This window comes from Festucalex cinctus, chromosome 17 (assembly GCF_051991245.1).
Source record: "Festucalex cinctus isolate MCC-2025b chromosome 17, RoL_Fcin_1.0, whole genome shotgun sequence".
NCBI lineage: Eukaryota > Metazoa > Chordata > Actinopteri > Syngnathiformes > Syngnathidae > Festucalex > Festucalex cinctus.
This window is the reverse complement of record NC_135427.1, coordinates 5,311,553-5,326,978: the sequence shown is the minus strand read 5'-3', so window position 1 is coordinate 5,326,978 and position 15,426 is coordinate 5,311,553. Positions and strand designations below refer to the sequence as shown.

The 15,426-nt window shown below is 39.8% G+C and overlaps 1 protein-coding gene across 5 annotated transcripts in view; it reads right to left on the bottom strand.

Annotated features, from left to right (window-relative positions):
• Positions 1-15,426, bottom strand: part of fam20cb (FAM20C golgi associated secretory pathway kinase b) — a 117,697-nt gene that overhangs the window by 35,104 nt on the left and 67,167 nt on the right. The gene's annotated exons all lie outside the window — the stretch shown is intronic.

Genomic DNA, 15,426 nt, shown 5'->3' with positions numbered 1-15,426 from the left:
TAAACATTCTGGTCATCTATGTCCAAAAATCAAATGATATTAATTTGTTTTTCTTTCTCCTACTGGCATTTTCTTTATTTCTCCTGATACCAAACACTATTTAAAACGGTTTTTAAAATTGAATTAATCAATCAAATCCATTTATCACCCACAATACAGGACACCAGAATTACCTTCGGGAGCCAATTAAGTTTCTTGCTCCATTTTGACAAACTGTGGCTATCTATAACCATACAACTCAAAGAAAATGTTAATGAATGCCCTCCTAAAATAACAAACATTCCTCAACATGCACCCAAATGAGGTTTCTTCTTCGGTCCATGGGATCTAACCACAAGATGAAACGACGCCAGTATTAGCTTTGGAGGTTTGTGGCCGAGGATGGAAAGACACACATTCTGTAGATGCCTTCAGAAGGCCTTTGATACGAGCCGAGAAGTCATCCCTCTCCTCGTTTTCCCTCTTTCATGTCAGCCACATTAGTGACAGGAGAGTAATCAAAGCCGCCATTAATACCCGGCCATTTCCTCTGCCCCTTGCCATATAAAAATGCCCACAGGGCAGGACGAGGCTTCCATGAACGGGAGCATAGAGTGGAGGAACACCGCTAATGGATTTTCCTAATTTCCTGTGGCTTTGGACTTGAAAGGAAGCAAGAAATCACCAAGATGCCGATGATGGTAAATGGATTTGGGAATTTGTTAATAGCGCATCATTAAGAGTCAAAGAGGGGGCCTTCTGTTAATAAGCAGAAAGTCTGATATGTTTATTTCTGCAAACTAGTCCACGCCGGCGGGCTGCTTCCTAATGGGGGGGAAGGGGGGGGGGGGGGGGGGGGGGGTGGGGGGAGCTCAAATTCAGATAAAGGAAAATGTGTGCTGCTTTTTGGGGGCTGTTCCATATTCAAGACTTCTCCTTCCTGCATAAATAGTTCATTTCTGCATGGCAGCAAAGGTTAAAAAAAAAAAAAAAAAAAAAAAGGAAAATGAAAACGTTTTTTTTTCCCTTTTATTTAACTCCACTCAAGATGTATTTGGAATCCTGCTGACTTGGAGAAAAAAAAAAAAAAAAAAAATGAATCTATTGAAACTATTCCACTCTTCCTTGAGCTCTGACTGCTCTCGACACAAACGTGAGAAGCCGCAACACCTTCAGAAACGACGCGCCGTCTCAAGGTCGATACGTCAAACGGCGCGGCTTAATACATCGCAGCATATCATAGTAATCCTTTAGATAGCAGGCAAACATGCCCCCTGGCGTCCCGTGAGCGAGATAAAAAAAATAAAAAGGATATCGTGGGAATGTGATTGGACGCTCAATACCTTGACATTCATTGCAACATTATTGCATCACTCATTCTTGAAATACATGAAAAATTTGGAACGTAGCTGAGAGGAATAAAAGCTCACCTGTGAGACACATTTTTGTTACTTTTAGACAGCTGACAAATCGAGACGCGAAGGGAAAAACATCATCATAAAGCCTCCTATCTCTGGCAAAATGGCCGACAACGAGAACAAAGTGAACAAAAAGCATTCAAACGTCAGTTGGCTATGTCCCATTACATCCAGATGAGGTGGCTCATTCTGCAAGCAGAGTTTTAGCCCCTCCCATCGCAATGCACCCCCCCCCTCCGAGTGATTCAGTGTGACGCCAGCTAGCAAAAAAAAAAAAAAAAAAAGTGCCTTGTTTTTGAACTTGTGACTTTTGTGCACTTGCCACCATTTGTCTCAGCTCATGCATTTTGACTGAAATCAATCACGAGGCGTGCAATCGACAGCGACGGCTATCTGCGTGATTAGCGTCGCAAGCGCCTTTCATGTCCGGAAGGAAATTTAGAGCGGCAACGCTTAAATCGGTGTTAAGTAGGAAGATGGGGGCATGCTACGGTGACAGCATCACACTTGTTTGCAAACTTTTTTTTTTTTTTTTTTTTTTTTTTTTTTTAAAGGTGTTGTCTCCCGATCACTGTGGTGCGTTTGTTCATCTTGCTTTGTCAGTGCATAATTATGGAGGACCAAAATTGCCAAAATTCAAAATAAATAAATGCCTAAATAAATAAATGTCTAAAAGTGAAAATAAAAATTAAAAATATAATTCGAAAATTATATCTAAAAAATAAATATAAATGGAAATAAATCAGCTTTTATTTTCACTTTTAGTCATTTATTTAGACATTTATTTATCTCGTCATTTATTTATCTATTTTCGTCATTTAATTATCTATTTATTTCGTCATTTATCTATCTATTTATTTAGTCATTTAATTATTTATTTCATCATTTATCTCTGTATTTCGTCATTTTATTATCTATTTATTTAGTCATTTAATTATCTATTTCGTCATTTAATTATCTATTTATTTAGTCATTTATTTATTTATTTGGCCTACATTTTGGCCATTCCCTACTTAATGAAAACGTTGGAACGACTTCACCAATATGTTTGAACAATTTTACCAAAATATTCGGACGACGTAGCCCAATCAAAACGTTTTTATTCCACACTTGCAGTTCCACGTTTCTGTACAAAGTACTGTTGTATACTTTTTTTGGTTGTCACATTTTGGTTGGTATGCATGGTGAGATTATTTTTTTTTTGGATCTGTAAAATAAGACTTAAGTAGTACTATTTCAAGGATGTAATACAACATTTTTGGCACAAATAGAATGACTGCCATTACGGCAAAAGATGTGCAGGTTAAAATAAGAAACGGACGGTAATATTGAAAACATTTTCTAAAATTAAGTCTGGTCAAATAGAATCCGCATTGAGGAGCTACCACAACTGTGAAGAGCAAAAAGTGGCACCAAAATGCAGAAGCGCACAAGCAGGAAGGACATTTTGGACGTTTTGATGAAGAGGATGGAGTAAGAGAGGGGAGGACACGCGTCAAGGTGCGGTAAACTGTGAGTGACTTCAGCCAATGCCTGTGGTAAGACCGTGTTTGGCAAATTGTTAGGTGGGGCGGGCCAAGCGTGGCACTTGATAAGCAGACGGGAAACGGGGCTCGGCACGTGTAAAAATACTCATCGGGAAAGTATGGAGCCATGAGACGAGCAGAAGGGAGGGCTGCAAGGCGAACTGGATGCAAGGAGCGCGAAAATGTCGGGCATAAAAGGGAGTGAGACGGAAATAAACGATCCAGGAGCCTAAAAAAACAACAACAAATCACATCAGGAGTGTATCAAGTACATCCTGTATTAAAATACAATCAGTTGTTCTGTTACGTAAAATGACTCACTCCCTCTTTCTTTTATTTTTCTTTTTTTTTTAATTGCATTTTAAACGTCCCAAGCCACGTGGATGGGCCGGGCTGTAAAGCACAATGCAAAGCTGACCTTGTTAAACATTTATAAGGACTGTCTGGAAGGCTTTTACGAGCGCAGAAAACACATTTTTGCGAGAGGGGCGACGATTTACGGCGGATTTGAAAATATTCCAGGGATGCGAGCGCCGCGAGAATGCTGATGTCGAAGACGGCAAGTGCGGCCTGAGCCCCCCCGAAGATGACAAGCGGCGTTGTGGGATATTATTGGGGATTTGCATGTTGTCAAGAGAAGAATAGGCTGTGGGACAAAACGGACAAAGATCTAAAGATCTATCCATTTTGTTTTAGAGTACAAGGAGAACATTCAAAGTCTTCACTTGAAGGCCAAACTCGAGAATAAAAGCATCAAACCACAGAGAGATGAACACTTTCGCAGTTTAGCTTAGCGTTAGCTTAGCACTAGCTAGCTAGCTGCGATGACAGTCATGATATGACTAGACGTCATGGATGGATTTAAATCTTTACCAAGAAAGAAAGAAAAAAAAAAAAAAGGGTTCTGCCTTTAACCAGTGTACGGTGAGGGAATTTTGAACAACTATGCAGGTTAAAATTATTATTATTTTTTTTTAAATATTGTGCTCCTGAGTTAATGTCGGTGATCATTTTGAATGCATTATTATTTATTGATTTTATGGCATTTTATTTTTCCGTATCATATGGTTTGACATGATCAGTCAAAAAAAAATGGTTATAGTTTAAGGATTTCATTTTATTTTTGAATTTCAAATCTTTTCTGTTAGTTAATAAAGCTAATCTTTGTTGTGAGTTGGACCATATTTCTTTTTTTTAATTTTTATTCTCTTATACGTTAATACGGATACAGTGTTATGTAAAGGTGTGCTTATAACAATTTTATAGACAAATGATACTATTTATAGTCGCGCGGGGGGGCATGACAAAAAATAATTGAGAAGCACTGTAGTCACATGAAAAATGAACATAAAAAAAAAAAAAAACGCACAAAAGCTCAATTTAAGCCCCCTCAAAATATACAAATCCGTCTTGGATTCTCGTGCGAAGAGACTCGGAGCGCCGACATGTGAGTGAGACATGCCTGAAATATTGTGGACAAACGAGAGGGAAAAAGAAGCATGCCGTTTCAACACGCCACATAGAAAGTTAGCAGGGAGTGTGACTGCCAACTGGCCCAGCAGACGACACGCAGCAGCAGCAGCAGCAACAACAACAACAACAAGTTGTGTGCAGTCACGCATTTCCCCACGGAAAGAAAGCAGCATAATCCTCGTCTAACATGCGAGTCTTTTCAGGCTTGCAGCAAAGCCACTTGAAATGGAGATTCTGCACTCGGGTGACAAATGCATGGACTTCTTCATTTAGAGCAGGGGTGTCCAAACTTTTTCATTTGAGGGCCACATACAGAAAATCAGAAGGACGCAAGGGCCACGTAATGTTATGAAGAGAAATTGTGTTTAGTCCTAAAAAATTGTACAAATAATTGATTTGTGCTTTTGCATATTTAGAAAAATGCTACAGTATATAAACCAATTTATTTGTAATATGGCAGTAGAGTTATTATAGTTTTGGAATTTTTCATTTTAGTTTTTATTTTATTTTGAGTTTCGTTTTTTTTTTTATTGTTAGTTTTAATTATTTTTCAGGGTGGTTCTGTTAGTTTTTGTATTAGTTTTAGTTCTTTAATAAATGCTTAGTTTTAGTTTAGTTAGTTTCAGTATTAGTTTTATTTTTTTTTATGTGTATTACTCGTGCGCATCATGTAAAAAAAAACAAAAAAAAAACACCATGGGCGAGACGTCATTATTCCGGTTTATATCAAAATAAATAGACTAAAAAATGGCATTTAAAATCATCCCCAAAGGCTCATGCATTAAATTAATTACCAAAGACTAAAAATAAGGACATGAAGGAGAATAGCAAACAAATGGATTGATAATACACAACTGATAATGGCTCATCTAATGAGCAGATAACATTCCCGGCGTGGAATAAAAGGTCAACGTCCTCAACTGTTGCAGATGTTTGCTTTTTCTTTTTTTTTTTTTCCCCCGGCCAGCTTGTGTTTATGCTCCAAAGCTCATATTTGACTAAGCGCCGGACAAACATCATCCCCCCACGCCGAGTTAACCGGACGCAGCGTCACATTCGGAAACGGGGATGCTCCAACTTACTAATCCGCGCCACTTTGCCAAGCCGCTTTCTCCTCGGCAGGCCGAACAATGCTGAAGTCACTTTTCCTCTCTGACTCTCGCGTTCGCTCTCTCTCGCTCATTTTTGTGAGCAACAACAAAACATAATCCCTTGGTGAGTCCGAACATATGGTCTTTTCTTTATCCTTTCTTTATCCACGCTGCACTGACATTAACAATCACCGGGGACTGCCGGGATCCTATAGGGATTGCTATTAGGCCAGGGGTGTCCAAACTACGACCCAGGGGCCATTTGCGGCTGGCTGTCCATTTTTTAGTGGCCTGCGACATATGCTAAAAATGGCATTTGAGTCAGTTCAAATAAAATAAAAACAAAAATGTTTGGAGATGGTCAAAGTAAGAGGGTGTCGAAAAACACAGGTGCTATTAACTCATTTGCTCCCAATAACGTGTAAATACATTTTTTTTTTTTTTATGTTCTAAGTGTCCAAAAGACGTTTTTATACGTGTTTTTTTTTAATGCTAGAGCATACAGAAGGCTTTGATGCAGCCTCTCAACTGCAAAGAACGGTTGCAGGAATGGTAGTTATTACACAAACGGCCAGCAGGTGGCAGCAGAGCAAAGGAGATCAACCAGGGCCATGTAGAAAAAAAGTCAATTACTTACAATTTTAAATAGTTTTGTAAAAACTGATGAAACTTAGCTGTCTTCTAATGCTAATTGCTGCAAAACGGAAACAGATAGAAACATACTTTTTTTTTTTTTCCTGATAAAAGAAGAGACTAATCTTTCTTTTGGTTGGTTCCATGCTTTTGAACAATATTCTGTGGGCCTTGCAAAATCAGTCAAAATCCAGTAAAACAGCCGGGAGCGAACGGGATTGCTTCTGTGAAAATGGCGGCGAGTGAATGAGTTAAAGGTTATTTTAGTTAACTAAAACTAACGAAAAAACTACAATTCAAAAAACAATTTCGTTAACGAAATAAAACAAAAACGAAGAAACTAACAAACTACATTTTAGGTTTACAAAACTAAAATAAAACTTATAATTATAGCAAAAATGTCCTTCGTTTTAGTCTTTGGTAATTCATTTAATGCATGAGCCTTTGGGGATGATTTTAAATATGACTTTTAGTAGATTTATTTTATTGATTTTGTGATATGGGCATACCTGTACTATGGAGCATGCATGGAAAATGAACAGTGAACAAATAAGAAAAGAGGCCAAAAATAAAGTGGCCGCATTCCCATGCGATTCCTGATGCAAGCCAACCGTTCGTGTTGAGACTGGCTTTTTTTTTTTTTTCTTAATCTCCTCATCTGAGGTTGGTTGCATCACTTGTTTTGACTGCTCAAGCCTTTTTCTTCTTTCTGTCTTTGCAGGACAGCCCGAGTGGTTAAAGCGCTCCGCTTCAATCAAGTCCAGGCAGAATGCAGCGGCATGGAACGGATGCCGTTGACGCGTGGGGTGGGTGGGGGGGGGTGGCGGGGTAGTCTAATTAGGACGAGTGTCCAGATGCTAAGAGGTGAAGCTAAAGGAATGAGATCAATGGAGGTGGGGGGGAAAAAAAAAGCCAAAAGATGTCTAATTAATGCTGACAATCAGGAATGTTAGCAGACATGCTATTTCACTCCTTGCTAATTATAAATGAGAAAAGGTGTTTTGACACTTCTAAAAGGGACAGTTTTCATTGTGCAGTTATACAAGAGATGAAGAATGACGATCACGTGGTAAACCTTGGAGCGCTGCGCACCAGCACTATAAAACGGCGCATACTTCTGTAAAACTAAAGCAGCCTGGCCCTGCGGTATAAGATAAAAGATACTGTCTGTTTTTATATGAGCTGTGGCTGCTCCTCCATCTGCGCTCAGAAGCCTCCTCACAAAGACAACAACAACAACAACATAAAAACACTATTTCCACGCTAAAATCTGTCTTGTTGGTTCATTTGACGAATTCACGTCAGTTTTCGCGCCCGTCTTTGTGGGGACGCGCGTCCTCCTTGACAATCGCAAGATGTTTTTGTGGTTCAGTGAAAAGAAATCCATTTAAGAAGGACACAGATTTGCATTGCAGCGCATTATTATCAGGAATGCAGTGCTCAACCGCTTGGCGGAAACTATTTATATACGGTAGCACTTTTCAGGTGTGTCCGATTTTTTTTTCATTGACGGGCCACATACAGAAAAATGGAAGGATGCAAAAGATGTATTCTTGGGAGTTTGTGAACTCGCAAATACCGCGAGAATTCAGCTTGCAGAGCAAGGTTACGCAAACCCTGAGCCATACACCCACTTTTTTCCCAAATGTATTCATTTATTATTATTATTATTCTTATTATTATTATTATATCTAGCCTATGCTGTGGGCAGCTGAAAAATAAAATTGATAATGGGCCGCAAATGGCCCCCGTGCCATAGTTTGGACACCCACTTCTCAATTTTTGTAAAAAAAATAAATAAATGAAAAATGTTATTTATTATTGCAAGCTGTGTCAAGTCATTTTTCGTAAATTGATGGCGTGCTGCAAATGCTCGTAGCTTGGTCACCCCTGTTCCAGTTCATCTCAGTTAAATCCTGTACGTTACAACGGAAGTAAATCCCGGCTCGGATGTCGGTTCGAGACCTGCTGCAGACTATATACTGACAAGTCGTAACTCGAAGCTGCGGAGGCGTTGAATTGCTTCCAAAATACTGACACAATTTCCCTTAACATGACATGTCCATGTCACAGTTCATTATCATTATTATTTTTGTTTGTTTTAACCTGATGAATATCCAGTTTGGCATCTGTGCAGTAAATCCATTTACTTAACAGAGAACATGTGACTCGAAGCCAGCTGCCATTTGCTGATTGAATTTGGGAGGACAAAAAGAGAGAGAGAGAGCGAGCGAGAGAGAGAGAGAGAGAGAGAGAGAGCACCTCTCCAGTGCGAGCTACCGCGCGTCGGGTCGGGCCAAATGAATCAACGCGTGCGGCTGGCGCATCAACTGCTGAAGTGCGCCGCATGCAGACAGCCGGTAAAAGCCGCCTTTGACTGACAGCTCGCCCGAAGCCGAGAGACAAGCTGACAAGACGTTCCACAAAGAAAACTCTTCCCACACGCAAGATCAATTGGCTTCTTACAACGTGCGCGTAATTAAGATGTTTTGTTTGTTTTTTTCCAGAAAGGCACAATATAAATAATTATCCATCATCCATTCTAAATGCTTATTTTTGTTGTTTTTGTTTCATAATCTAAAAACAAAAATAAAATGCAAGATAATTCATAAATAGATTTTAGGCACAGATCAATTAATGTCATGTTTATGTGACCTGAAATATTTTAGTAATGGAATGTTTTCCTCTCTTCAGTATGTCTGAAGCCACGCCCACCAACCGAGTTCACTTCCTCACGTGTCATTCCATGAAAGAGGGATGAAAAACAAGGGTGTGGAATTCCAGTAGTTTAAAAGTACATATACTGTACATACAGTACATACGCATGTACACACATTTGGCGCACAAGGTCGAGTACAGATACCAGGTATCGGATTGGGCCGATACTCGCCATTTGCAACCTTCAACTACTAGGAATGATAAGAATAGAAAATTGCCATTAATTTTATGAAATTTTAAGGAAATAGGTCTTACATAGGTCTTCAATTTAAAATGATCTGCCATTGTTTTTTATTTTTAGGTGGAAATTTCAAAAGTACTAGAGGTATTGATACTTACATATTGGTATCGACTAACGCAACTAAAGTGGTACTGATTATCGGTCTGAAAGAAGTGGTATTGAATAGGGCCCGACCGATATGCACTTTTTGAGGCCAATGCCGATACCGATTTTTGGCAGAAAAAAAACAAAACAAAACACAGATTACCGATTAATCTGCCGATTATTTAAAAAATATATAATACAAATACTGACAGCTAAGGCTGTTTGAAATTATTTGAGAAGCACTGTCCTAAATGATTGTGGTGGCTAACAAGCTAATGGCTCTTTACACCGTCGCCTATTTTTCCATTTTGCGATTTACTATTTAAGCCTATCAAGTTAAAACATGAACAATCTGTCTATTTTTTATTTGAAGTGTTGGAAGAAACAAATAAAATGATTTCAAAACAATCGAGTGAAAACGTAAAGAACAGCCATTTGCGAAACAAGACATGTTTGTTTTGTGTGTTCAGCCTGGGAATGTTATCAAGTGTCGTGTGACAAAAACTGCTCTGTTGTTTCCAAGAAGTACAAAGAAGTAATTACAGCGCTACTCGCGTCACATTTGAAACGCATGCGTGTCCTGCCAACAAACGGCAATTAGAAGACAGTTTCAAATAAAGCCTGCGAGGACAAACAGGTTCTCCAAACAGACCTGATAAATGCGATCACGTCTCTTTACTGGCTCATCCGTCATCGTATGAACGAACGCGCAGATGGCGACGGGAATCTCGCAAAACGCTTTTGATATGCAGATGGGCCCACTGCTGGCTCGTCATTTCCGTCGGCCGCCACTGCGTCTTATCGTTCATCCGACGGGAAAGAATTAACGCTGATAACAATTACCTGAAGGGGGCATCTGAGTGATTAACATCGTTAAGGCATTCCCGCTTGAGGAAGGCCCGAGCTGCATGGAATTAGCTTCTTTTTTTTTTTTTAACTTGGAGACAGTCCATAAATGCAGACAGATACGTTTCCTTGGCAACTGAACAAAGACGAGCAAGACCGTTTGGAATCAAAGTCAAGATGGATGCAGACGATGCACATGATGAAGTGTCACAACTTTGGCCATCGAAAATGAAATATTTTTGCATATATTAAGGATAGACCGATTATCGGCCGGTCCGATTATCGGCCGGGCCGATTATCGGTGCCGATATTTGGCATTTTGACAAATATCGGCATCGGCCATTTTTTGAATCTGAAGGCAGATAAAGCTGGTATCTCACTGAGCAGTGAATACGAGCAAACGTGGCGATTTTGGGGTTTTCATCAGGAATTTTAAGACGTTCACTAGGGCTGGGAATCTTTGACTGTCTCACGATTCGATTCAGAATCGATTTCCGATTCTCGATTCAAACGATTTTCCGTTCAAAATGATTTGATTGACAAATGATTTCTACTTCAATTTACAGATTTCTAATTTAAATAAAATCGAGTTTTGGATATTAAATATCGATTCGATTCATGAGAATCTCGATTCTTTTATGAATCGTTTTTTTGGCACACCCCTAATGTTCACGGACAATTTTTACTTGTCGTAAAACACATTTGGAACATATTCAGACAATTTTTCTCCGCAAAGACCTTTTGAAACGTTTTACGAACCGAAACAAAAAACCTCCAAATGAGCAACATTCTCATGCATTTGTCACTCGGTGAGATGCAGGGAACTTTTCATGGATGGATCTATTTAAATTTCCACTTTATAAAAAAAATAGGAACTCCCTACACTTTTTAATTAAAGAAAAATAAAGACGTCCGGTTATTTTTGCCCCAATGTTGAAATGCTTTATGTCAAACTTGAGCGCAGCTGCCATGTTGCACGATTCAGTGATGTGTACATTTTCTACCTACCCGACACCGCCCCCCCCCCCCCCCCACCCCCATTTTCTAAGCAGAGGGGCAATCATCTCCACTCTGAATGACTCGCCTACAGGCGCTTCCTCTTTTTTATTTCCTGCCTCAAAGTCAAAGCGTCGGCACAGAGGACCTTGTGAAGACATGATTACGCGGTAAATAAGTCCTCGTGATGGCCAACAGTCAGCAAACTAAATTGTATACAAGCGGCCGGGAAATGAAAAATGGTCAAACAAATTTACAAACAATTTCGGCGAGCGTTGGACATCTGAGCAATTTCTGTCGAGAGGCTTCTCAGCTGAATAGTAAGTCACTAAAGTCAATGTTGCTCCTGTTCGGCAATGTAAGTAAATATTGTGTGAAGGCTGGAGGCCTTTTTTGTCCCGCTACTACTTCCACGTTTTTCATCCGATTCACTCCGTTCCAATTTCAAACTATTCCAAATATTCGCGCCAACATCGCTTCCACTTTTCTTATTCCTACAATTCACGCCTTACCCACAATTCCCGATTTCGTACCCGATTTTTCCCCATGTATTCTTAATGGGAGATTCTACATTTCACATGTACTTCCACATTTTGCATCTGATTCCCTTCATTCCAACTTCAATATAGTCCAGCAATTTACACCACAAGCTCTTCCAGCTTTTCGGTTCCAAAATTCCCAATTTACAATTTCATTGCCGATTATTTCCCACATTCTACATTTTCCATTAGCTCGATAGATAGATCTATAGCTAGCGCGATAGCTAGCTAGCGCGATAGCTAGCTCGATAGATAGCTAGCTCGATAGATTGCTAGCTAGCTCGATAGATAGATAGCTAGCTCGATAGCTAGATAGAGATAGAAAGGAAAGACGGAAAGGAAGTAAAGAAGGAAAAAAAGAAATGCCCCTAACAAACGGAGTGTACATTAGCAAAGAAGACAAACATCATTGCCCCGCCTCCTCCAGAGAGAGGCCGCAGCATCATTTCCTGTATGCTCCATTATTTCCCACATTTAACACAGCCATTTCCTCCATGCTATTACTTACGCCTTCGTCAATACATCATTGACACAAACTAGGCGGCATGATGTAGCCCCGCCTCCCATCTCCCCACAGCGTCAATCCGAGATGACTCATGCCCCCCCCCCCCCATTCAGCACAATTATGGATCGTCCCTATTGGGAGATGCAGCCGGGGGGTCTCGTAAGAACGCTCCCATTGATTGGGATGAGACCGAGCCGGCCGGCTGATTGGCAAGCGCTGCAATTAAGCGGGCGCGGGAAAGAATCGCAATCCCATTACGACATCAATCGCCGGCCGTCTTTTTCCTCCATCATCTGCACTCATCATCTCACGGGCTTTGTGCGCTCCCACGCTAATTTCCCTGTAAATATTACAAATCATCTCTTCGGAAATAACTTGGGCACAAAAGCCGTCATGGTTGCAAAGGGGAAGAAAAACTGAACTGCAAATAAAGTGAACACAGAACACAAGTACAATTTCAAGTATGTGGCATTTTTGTCTTGCTAAAATGCTGTACATAAGAACACTTACAAGTTCAACATGGAGTCGTACCAGATCAAAGTATTTGTTGTTTTAGTACGCTGAGTCACGTTCATCGAGCTGCAAAACCTCATCCGGTATGCGACTCGATTAGTCGGGTTGTAGTACGTTTAGGAAACTCAAACCGCAGACATGCTGTCGTTGGGTGGAGTCCTCTTTGACATCATCTGCTCGAATGTCTAAGCCCGTCCTCCACCCAAAACAAAACATTTGAATCGAAACGTGCTATTAATAGATCGTGAAAACCTGAAACAACACGCAAACAACTTTTGGATACCGAAACTGAAGTGGGCAGAAATTGACAATTCCCTGGCAGATGAAGCCTCCCCCAGTGGTTAATGCTCTATGAACATCTGAGCTCTTGCTGTATTTTTGATCCTCCCTGGCTGTTTTTTTTTTTTTTTTTTTGCCATAGGGAAAATCTGCATGGTTGTGGCTCAACGTCCCAAAGCTGATGTCATGTTCTGAAAACTAGAATCAACAACACAAGTTGTAGTGCAGTACGCTTTGCCCAAAGTGCTCTTAGACAACATGAACCAATGAGCAACTGCACACGAGTGGCTTTTTAACAATCATTTGTGGCCATCCCCGGCTTATAGAAAAAGGTTTGATCCATACGTTGCTCTCATACAGGCTGCCATCTGATTCACAACCAATGATTAATACTGACTGCAAAATGATTACTTCCAAAGTTGCTTTTTTGAGACGACTGAAGTGTGCCACATGGGACAAAATGTGAAAATTGAGTCATTTGAACCATGATGAGGTATCGATTACGAATCGAGTAATTAATTACCAATCGAAAAATGCGAAAATGGGGTCATTTGAACAATGAGATCTCGATTACTAATCGAGTAATCAATTACTAATCGAATAATCAATCAAAAAATGCGAAAGTTGGGTCATTTGAACAACAAGGTATTGATTACTAATTGAGTAATCAATTACTAATCGACAAATGCGTATATGGGGTCATTTGAACAATGAAGAGGTATCGATTAAGAATCAAGTAATCAATTAATCAAAAATGTGAAAATTGGGTCATTTGAACAATGAGGTAGCGATTACGAATCAAGTAATCCATTACTAATCAAAAAAACATTGCTCCTCCTGCATGACTCGAGTCATGACAGATATCCTTTGCTCGATTTTTTTTTTTTTTTTTTTAACCCAGCCTTAAATACAGAGTGTGAATACTTTTTCCACGTTTGCGTTGAAATTCAAAGCAATGCGCAGCGCTAATCTCGGGATTTGAACTCCACGCCACAATCCACTCGAACCGTCTCACCTCACGTCTGCTCCTCATCTCTCGTCTTCTCGGCCCGTCGGTATGATTTCAGACCCGACTTAGCGTCACACGACGGAAGCCGTAATTACAATCGTCTCCGAATGCCCCCCCCCCCCCCCGCTACATATCAAGCGCGGGCTTAACCTCACTCCCGTACGCAAAGGACGCCGTTAACCCGCAATTAAATTACAATGGGCGGAACAAAAGATGGCTGACATTTAAATCCACAAATTGAGGAAGGATTAGGAGCAAAGAGGACTTCTCACGGGATGCGTTATCTTAAAACGACACCGTGGAAGAATGGCAAAGTGAATTAATCAAACTTTTCTGCGGGTGGGCTTGACTTATCTCAGTGCTTCTCAATTATTTGCTGCCATGCCCCCCCCGACCCCCACGCGATTATAAATAGTATCATTTGTCTATAAAATTGGTATAAGCACACCTCTGCATAACACTGTATCCGTATTAACGTATAAGAGAATAAAAAAATTAAAAAAAAGAAATATGGACCAACTTACAACAAAGAATAGCTTTATTAACTGTAACAGAAAATAAAATGACATAAAATCAATAAATAATAATGCATTCAAACTGATCAACATTAACTCAGGAGCACATTAAAAAAAAACAAAAAAAAACGCATACTCTGCCAATAATGAGAGCGCCACTGCCCCCTAATGTAGTGGAGGTGCAATTGCACTTTATTCTAGGATAGTAAAAAAATAAAAATAAAATAAATAAATAAATAAATTAAAACGCATGTTCCGAGGTCAAACTCGCCCCACTATTTGAGAAGCACTGAGTTATGTCGACTAGTTTTAAGCCGAACGTCTGTGCGGGGAAAACAAAAGTATTAATTTCAATCCTGATCACTTCATGATGGGTCGTTCACCTCCCTGACTTTTTTTTTTTTTAAGAAAAAAACCCTCAAAAGCCTGGTTGTAAAAACAGAAAGATAAACAAAAATGCAAAATACTGCACGACAGAGACGTCTTCAGCTTTCAACTCCGACTGGGCGCTAAGCCAAAAAGTACACTTATTACATGGCGTTAGCGCGGAAAAAGCAGCTGTTAAATTGTCCATCACAGGCGGAGTGCGAGATCACATTAAGTCATTTCTTTCAGCAGCCTTTTCATTCACTTCAGGAGTCGATCCACGGCGACGTGCGAGACAGTCGTTCATAGAACCGCTTAAGAGTACGTAATAAGTTTTAAGCATTATTATTTTTTGTAGCATAGCTATTAATAAAAAATAAAAATAAAAATGCCAGGATATTGATCTTAACTCATTCACTCCCAGCCATTTTCACTGAAGCGTCACTCCTGGCTGTTTTATTGGATTTTCACTAATTTTGCATTGTATTGCTATAGAAACATGGGGGAAAAAAAAAAAAAAAAAAAAAAAAAACAACGTTTCCATATTGCAGCAATTATCAAAGGGATACTTGACTTATTTAGCTATTTTTGCCAGTCAAACACTAATATTTTCATTATTTTTCATGTACAATTAGTACCTTTAAAAACACATTCTGAAACTTGTCGACTAAAAATGACATCACAAGGGCTCAGGT